General features: G+C 40.7%; 1 pseudogene across 1 annotated transcript; it reads right to left on the bottom strand.

Moving 5' to 3' along the window:
- Positions 1-2,352: 2,352 nt before the first annotated feature.
- Positions 2,353-6,117, bottom strand: LOC148852065 (pentatricopeptide repeat-containing protein At2g15690, mitochondrial pseudogene; annotated as a pseudogene). The gene is made up of 2 exons (XR_016099171.1): positions 3,968-6,117; positions 2,353-2,659 (listed from the first exon to the last, which is right to left on the bottom strand). The product of XR_016099171.1 is annotated as a pentatricopeptide repeat-containing protein At2g15690, mitochondrial pseudogene (transcript).
- Positions 6,118-7,716: the final 1,599 nt, after the last annotated feature.

Below are 7,716 nucleotides of genomic sequence, written 5' to 3'. Positions count from 1 at the left end.
TTTAAAAGTGAATTGTTTGAATTGCTGTAAATCTATAACAAGATAGAGTTATATTTTCAAGTAAATTCTATTCAAAAAGATGAATTTGACAAGATATAGATTCCATGATCATCAAGGGATAAGCTTAAATTGACATTGATAAATGAGGGTAATTGGTCTAATAATGGATCCTGAAATCTAGAAGAACCCAAAAGAGTTTATACAAGAAAGGTTCATGGATAGGTCTGTTGATTTCAAGGGTCAACATTTTGAATTTATACCGTTTAGAGTATTGACCGATCTCTGCTCCTTGATGGATTCGATGGTTAACCATTACCCAACCTGCCCAATCCATTAAAGCCTATGCTTATTGGGTTAACCGACCCACAACGATCCGGAACTAAATAAATGGATTTGACCCATTAATAATTGGGTGGGTGGGTTGGGCAGTTTGGACTTGTAGCAGAAACACCAAATAGATTTCAAACCAAGAGTGAGCGAGAAAATGATGTTGAAAAAAGGTTTCCTAATTGATGTAGGAAGCTTCCCTATGATTCTACGAAATGGAAGGGATGCTGATCAAGACCATCCATAGATGAGAGAACTTCATGATTATCCATGTTTTAATCCCCTTGTCCACGTCACCTCATACCCAACATGTCAGATTGATAATAGCCATTCAATATTTAAATTTTCAAGCTAAAAGTTTGCAATTAAAAGCACCTTGTTTTGGAAAAAAAGTTGGATCTTTGGCCCACAAAGACCACAACCAATGTTCAAGAATTGAATATCAAACACTTCAACTTAGATGTAGTTGGAACCAGAAGCTAACAACAGAATATAGCCACATTTACAAATTATCAATTTGATATTTTGATCTTCATCATTATACTTTCTGTCCAACTGTCTAATTCTGATCATTAATTCAACCTCTCCACCATCAATTGATGAAGCAACACCATTTAGGAGCAGTCCTATATATCATCATCACCATAAGAAGCTGCTTTCTTTTGCTTTAATTCTTTATAAGCTTCACATAATCTCCTTGACAGCATAGGCAAAATCATTAACAGCCTAACACATCGAGCCAACAATTTACTATTTGCTTCATAAGTAAATGCCTGAATATCAGTTAAGGCAATCAATGCACTTCACAAGAAAAAAAGTGAAGCAAATTAAAGATAGATAAATATGGATTTGAGTAATTGAGTTGATTAACGATCGTATCAAAAGTTCTAAAACATAACTGTATTCCTTCACTCTATGTTCTCACATACCCTGTCATTATATTTATATCCGGGATGCCCCAAAGATCTACCCTTCCCCCTCGTATATGTGTTTTGTGCAACGCTAGCGATGAACTTGGCCCCATTTACAAATTTCCTGTCTATATGTATCTTGTGTTTGGGAGTTTTTCTGTTCTCTTTGAATGCAAATGGATTCCACCTCTGGAAGTTGCCAATTCATTCAGCTCAAGTTTCAATTTGATGCCAGAAAGAAGGGGGAAGGTGATGTAGAGAGCAACAAGACTAGCTATTTTATGGGCAGTATGGGAGGACAGAAACAACAGGATATTTAAGGGCCAATATAAAAATGTGAATGCTTTAATAGAAGGCCTTAAGCTCAAAGTAATCCAATGGGTTAAAACAATAATGATTTTTAAGGACTTCTCAGTTGATGATTTCATTAGAGGGTGGGATGTAATAGCAGCATCCTCTACCATGAAACTGCCAGTACAAAAACTTAGATGCCATCCATATACAATAGAGTGAAACTGGACTGTGATGGTAGTTCCTTTGGAAACCCTAGCCCCTCAGGTATTGGGGGAGTGTTCAGAGATAGAAATGGATCTGTATTGGCTCTTTAATCAGGTCCAATAGGAACTGGAGACTTACTAAAAACAGAAATCATTTCTCTCCTATAAGGTTTGAAACCAGCAAGGCAGCTAAACATGAATCAAATAGAGGTTCAAGGAGACTCCTTGTTGGTAGTGGGCTGATTGGTGAATAACAATGAGGGACCTTGGATGTATAGGAAGGAAATGAGGGAGATCATGAGATTATCAAGAGAAGTTGAGGCCACCTTCAAGTGGGTCAATAGATCAGTAAACTCTATGCCTGACACATTAGCTAAGCAAGGGGTGTCAAGGGATCATTTCTTTTGGGCTAATTTGTACACTTGAGAGAAAGGATGGCTCCAGATGGGAGCCTTGCATCATAACAAAATTTTATAAGTGCTAAATTAATGCATGCTAACAGTTACTTATCAAAAGAGGGGACCATTGTGTTTTTATAGTAAAAGAAAATTCATTAAAAAAGTTAACAAAAAAAAATTGTATATTTTTCTTTTAATAAATTTCTTTTGTGTATATTGTTTTGTATTAAATTTGTAAAATCTGTTTATAAGAATTACTAAAAATTCTTGATCGAGATAACAATGTCTTGATTGTTAGTCCAAACTATACAGGCTTTGCAGCCCAAGCACCAGATATAAAATACCTCCAGACCCATTAACAATACAAATTAAGGTACCAAATAGAAATTTCAAACGTCCTTGTAAAATCTCAGGCTGGCATGCAGAAGAAAGAGAGTTCAAGTCCAAGAAGGGCAACCTTGTGCAACAAAATTCTGAAAGTTATCCATATCCACTTCCGCTCCACCCCTCCCAAGACCCCAGATACCTGAAACCAACATTGGGCAAATGCCTATCTGGTAATCCAAAAACAAAAGATGCATCTCACCAAATTCATTAAAAAAAAAAAAAAAAAAAAATCTGCAGCTTAAGTCTAACAAGAATCTGTTTCTCAAAAAATCTAGAATAACTAAGAAAACTAAGCCATCAAATCTTGTGGACAAGTTTCAACCTACTAAAGGCTATGCTAATGACCCAGAAACATCTAAGGATCTTTCTTATCAGTATGAACTGCACAGATGAAAAAGGTTTTCACTTCAGAAAACCTTTGCCACGTTAAAGCCATATTTCTGTTGGGTTCAGTCACTAGTGGGAATGTGCAATTATTACTCAAAAATGAAATAGTTTCAGATCCAAATAACAAAAGCTACATTTTCTGAATAAGTATTACATTGTCTTTCTGTTAACCATGTACACACTATAAGAATTGGGGAACATATACCAATTATTGATCTTTCTATAAAGCACTTTACAAATGTCAAATTTCATGTAAGCTTCTGTTAACCCAACAAAGCGTCATATTTTATGGAGTCCAAATGTCCAATGTTAACCTCAGGGAAATAAATCTAACAAAATTCTACTATTATGATTTAATAAATATTGCATGGTGCTGAAGTCAACAGCATTGACATGCTTTCAGATTATAAACTGCTTACACAAATATGTTCTGCATGACTTGACAGGACACCTTTGATGATATTATGGAGGAAAGGAAGTGAGTTTGCTTGCTGAGTCATCTAAGAAGTACAATTTTTGTACTAAACTTAAAATATCAAATGTCCTCCATGGGCTAGGGATTTTACCCTAGAGTCAAACTCAACACTAGTGGTTCTTCAGTTTGGTTTTCCATGTAGCTTCTACCCTGGTTGTTCATCCTACTATAAGTGATAGCAGATCTGGCACAGATGATAGAACAGGGGAGACTAAAGAGCCAAAAGTAAATGAATGTGGCCCTTTCATTAAGTTTAATACTAACACGGGAAAGTTATAATTTTTTATAAGTAACTGCTAAGCTTTGTACATGTAAAATGCCAAAACCCCTGAAGAAGGTAGCCCTATGCTACCATTCCAAAATTTCTTGGCTAAGCAAGGGGTGAACAGAAATTCTTTAGTTTGGACAAAATTGTAATGTTTGTAATTTTAATGTTGAAGAGGATAACATGGCTATGCTCTCAGGTTTGTACCATAAGATGTAATATCCTGTTTTTAACAATAGAATTGTTTTCATCGTTGTTGATCAAAAAAAGAAAGAAGAAGAAAATAAAAAAAAAATACTTTATAAGCACATCTGAAGTACCTTCTAGCATTCCCATGTTCCTACTTCCCAGAGTTCCTCCCCTACTAATAAGTAACACCATGAATTTCCACTAATAGAACTGGACATTCTGATCCACCTTTATACACTAACCAATGCTAATGTGGTCATGTAGGCACAAAACATAAGCTTTAATTTAATGACAGGTATCACCAATAATCCCCACAAGAACATTTGCCATCCTTGAAATGATGAAACCTCTTGTTGTCCCTAACAATGAGCTCCCTGCCAACAATCTTAGACATTATCTTGATTGCATTATGACAATCACCACAGACACGGAGGTTCTTGATGATCCTAAGAGGTGTTCTCGCTGGAGTGCTGATTAGACCATAAGCAATGGCCAACCGCTCACTGTGATAGAGCAATGCCTGCTCTTTGGCCTCCTGATCAATGTCATGGAGCACATATCTTGTGTCCGGCACGTAACCAGCTTCCTTCATATTCAAGCCTTTTACTTCCTCTCCCTTGTAGGGAGCTGCACTTCTAAACTCGCTCACTCTATTCTTCCCCTCAAGCATGCTAACTGCTGAACGCTTTTTGGGTGGTGGAGCTGGGATCTTGTTAGCAACAACTTTAGAGGGGTCAAGAGCAACTAACAGTTCCTCTGCATGGTCCTCAAGATCAATATCTCCATGAACTTTAGCAAAATTCATCAAGGCCTCCCAAACTGCTGCTGTAGGTTCTATTGGCATGTTCTCAATGAACTCCTTAGCTTCAGTAACATGCCCAGATGCCCCAAGAACATCAATAATCCCCAAATAATGTTCAATCCCTGGAGAAATCCCATATTCATTTTTCATCGACTCAAAGTGTATAAAACCTTCTTCTACAGCTTCTGCACTAGCACAAGCAGATAAAACAGCAAGGAAAGTCTGTCCATTTAGTATTAACCCTAGCTTCCTCATCTGTTCAAATAGCTGCAATCCATCATCCCCCTGCCCATTCATGGCATACCCATTAATCATCAAATGCCAAGCATCCATATTCCTTTCAGATATTCGATCAAACACCCTCCGGGCATCAGTCATACTACCACATTTTATGTACATCTCAATCACCTTATTCATCAATAGAAGGTCAGTCCTACAGGGTGACCGCAGCACATAATCATGTACCTTTTTCCCTTCTTCAAGTAACTTTGAGTTAGCACACGAGTTCAGCAATGCATGGAAAGCGGGAAGATCAGCACGAACGCCTTGGATCATGAAATCAACAGCTTCTTTGATCTTTCCCTCCCTGCATAGGCTCATCAAATCAACATTGGCAGGGGGCACATTAGGAGCGCCATTTTCAACGACTTGTTTCTGGTTTTGATCTTGGGGGTTCCACTGGTCAGGGACTCCGCGTTGAGCAAAATTCTGATCTTGAGGGTTCCGCTGATTAAGGTTAGTACGCTGAGCAAAACTCTGATTCTGAGAGCTCCACTGGTTAGGGTTACTGCGCTGGGCATAATTCTGACCTTGGGAACGCCATTGGCTAGGATTTCCGCGCTGGGCATAATTCTGGTCTTGAGGACTCCACTTGTTAGGGTTACCACGTTGGGCATAATCCTGATCTTGAGGATTCCACTGGTTAGGGTTTCCGCGCTGAACATAATTCTGATCTTGAGGATTCCACTGGTTAGGGTTTCCACGCTGGGCATAACTCTGATCCTGAGGATTCCACTGGTTAGGGTTTCCACGTTGAGCTACACCACCGTCGTGCTGAAAAACCCTAGTATCAGATGGCTGGGGCGGATTCCACTGGTTTGGGACGGCGGAGGTGCCGAGGGATCTCAATGGAAGATTACGAGGGGCGGAGAACAAGACACTTAGCTTCAGTGTATGACTGTGTTTGGAGAAGAGCTTATAAGAGTATGGAACCCGTACCTTGAAAAATGTGGCCAACATGGAATTTCCAGCTCGCTGAATCGCCATGAAAGACGCCATCCTTTCCGCGACTCAAGAACCCCAAGTTGCAGAAGAAAGAGCCTCCGGAACAGAACCCTGGTTTGCTGCTAAGGAAGATAGAAGTGAGAGGGTTTATGTTGCGTTGTAGGATATGCACGGTGGGATAAGAACGGGAGATGCTTACAATGCACGGTGGATGTGCCTCCGAGGCGCCCATGTGTGAGGAGCAGATCCCATTCCACATTGCGAGTGCACATGTCAGCGTTTGCAAGCAAACCGGCTCACATGTGTGAGTTTGCCGAGACCGAATATGCTCCTAACACAGGCACCTCACACTAGAGGTGTAAATCGGGTCCGACTCGTGGCACGGCTCATATATATTATTTATATTATATATATAATATTTATATATTTATATATAATATATTATATAAATTATAATTATATAATAATATATAGTATATAATATGATGGAGGGTGATTTGACCCAATCTCTTAAGAAAACTATGTGTGGACGTGGTTCAACGTAAGCAACAACTTAACATGACAGCTTGGCTACAACTGAGTAATGAGCTCATTAAGGTCCTCGCAAGACAGCTCTCTACATTACAGTTCGCTACGGAATGAGTTCGCTACAGCGCGAGCTCAGGGACCCCGGTATGCGGAAAGGGAATACTCCAAGTCAAGTCTATCCCAGCTCGCAAGCTGAGAGAATCAGCTTGCTCCAATACTTAGGCAAGAAGACTGCTCCAAAGGCAACCTCAGGCGGAATCACCTCGGAACACATCTAGGAGCTCGCCACAAGGCAACTCGCTATGGGATAGCTCGCTACAAAGTAGCTCGTGTTTTCAAGAAGCTTCTTATCTAATGAGACCGTACCCGTCAGACTACGCCATGTCTCCTGACTGACGGCGCAGCCCCTGCCAACCCAACAGACTGCACCCACGTCTCTCGACAAGTGGTGGCATATTTGTCCTTTCTGGGTTGTGTCTCTCATCTGATTGGGCAGTACTTTGCAATAGTTACCTGTGCAGCCCTGGAAAATAACTGTTGCGACAAAGGGCCAGTGGCGGTTATGCACGATTTGACAAGAACATCTGCATTTAAAGGTCCCAAGGCCAAAGGGGCAAAGGTAATCTTGAATTTTACTGATCTAGCACTATCTGCACTCTTAGCTCTCTTTGCATCCCTTACAACTCTCCCAAGTATTCTAACTTAAGCATCAGAGTATTCCCACCGGGCGAGCTCCCCAGGAATCCTTCACCTTCCTATTCTTAGGTACCGTCCGTCACCACCTAGGAGCCAAGTGTCCACCAGCTAGGAGTGTCTGGATTGCGATGCATCATTTGGTGTCGTCTGTGGAAGTTGCTTCAAAAAGCCTTCCTCTAGTCTCCACAACTTTCTCTAAGAACTCAGCATTCATGGCTTCCCCTAGCAATGCCGGATGAGGTGCTAACCAGAACGCTTCCGGGGAACAACCTCAGCTCCCCATTGTCTGCATTGGACAGTTCACCGTCTCCCTCTCTGTGGACAGAGTTCCCAGCTTAAATGTGTCTCACACAGTGGCACCTGTGAATGCTCCACTCCCTTTCACGGTTGGAGAAACCTTTACTGAACCTTCCATTGTTCCCCCATTGAGCAACCAAAGCCAACTCAAAGACTTGGTGCAGTGCATGCGAGCCATGCAAGCTCAAATGCAACAGTTCCAACAGTTTCAACTCTACTAGCAACAAATGTTGCATCAAGTTTCTCAATACTAGTACCAACAACAATTCCCTTCATTGCCTCAGGCCCAACAGTCGCTTCCCCCTCGGCATCCGGCCACAAAGCAAGCCAAGC

The sequence above is a fragment of the Nelumbo lutea genome, chromosome 5, assembly GCF_056320005.1.
Source record: "Nelumbo lutea isolate HS-2025 chromosome 5, American lotus-T2T, whole genome shotgun sequence".
Lineage (NCBI taxonomy): Eukaryota > Viridiplantae > Streptophyta > Magnoliopsida > Proteales > Nelumbonaceae > Nelumbo > Nelumbo lutea.
Note: the sequence above shows the minus strand (reverse complement) of the source record. Positions and strands in the feature narration are given on the sequence as shown.